The sequence below is a fragment of the Dasypus novemcinctus genome, chromosome 30 (genome assembly GCF_030445035.2).
Source record: "Dasypus novemcinctus isolate mDasNov1 chromosome 30, mDasNov1.1.hap2, whole genome shotgun sequence".
Lineage (NCBI taxonomy): Eukaryota > Metazoa > Chordata > Mammalia > Cingulata > Dasypodidae > Dasypus > Dasypus novemcinctus.
In genome coordinates this window covers 39,704,083-39,704,977 of record NC_080702.1, presented here as the reverse complement: position 1 = coordinate 39,704,977, position 895 = coordinate 39,704,083, and the positions used below count along the sequence as shown (strand labels likewise).

At 40.8% G+C, this 895-nt stretch overlaps 1 pseudogene; it reads right to left on the bottom strand.

The window, feature by feature from the left end:
• On the bottom strand, positions 1 to 625 carry LOC131276822 (vomeronasal type-2 receptor 116-like; annotated as a pseudogene).
• Between the last annotated feature and the right edge of the window lie 270 nt (positions 626 to 895).

The window sequence follows — 895 nt, the reverse complement described above, 5'->3', positions numbered from 1 at the left end:
TTAAGAAGACTTATTGCCCCTAGGATGTGTTTTATATTGTAATACAAGGTGAGTGTTCCTATCTGGCCTTAACAAAATAATACAACACTTTGGGGCAAAGATGCAGCCTAGTAAACCAGCACTGGAAGCCAAGATGGAGAAGATCTTGACAGCTGCATTACCTTCCCCTTGGTGAAGTGATAACAGGGAGAAAAGTGACCCAAGCCCTGCAGAACACCAACATGCTGAAGGTCAAGAATTTGGCTTCATTAAAGGTGTCAGGCAGGTTCCTGGCCATGAAAGCTACAATGAAGCTCACAAAGGTCAAGCAGCCCAGGTATCCCAGGACACAGTAGAAGGCAGTGGTTGAACCCTTATTACACTCAATGATGCTATAACCAGGTTCACAGTGTGCATCTTTATCAATGAATGGGGGAGAAGTTCCCAGCCTGATTTCACAGAGTGTCATCTGGATCAGGGAGTAAATGCAAATAACAAATTTAGGTGCTCCTGACACCAAACACTGTCTCATCTTTCTCCCTGGAGCAGTGACTTTGAGGGCCAGAAGCCCTGTGATTGTTTTGGCCAATACAGTGGACAAAGCTACAGTAAACACAATTCCAAATGTGATTTGTTGGATGATGCAGACCAACAAGCAAATTTATTCCAGTTGTACCATGTTCTCTTAGACCTTTGACAAGGAAGTTGTTTAATTTTTGCTATTATGGGGGAGGTTTTGTGCTTCTTTCTATAATTTTATTATGAATTTCTTGGTGACTAATTAGTCTGAACACTAGTTCATATGTGCATAGCATATTTCAAGATGTTTTTGTGGGAAGAGCTTATGCACAAGCCAGACCCTTTTTATTACAGTATTTTCTATATGTTTTGTGCTTTTTAGAAAGCACTTTATAGA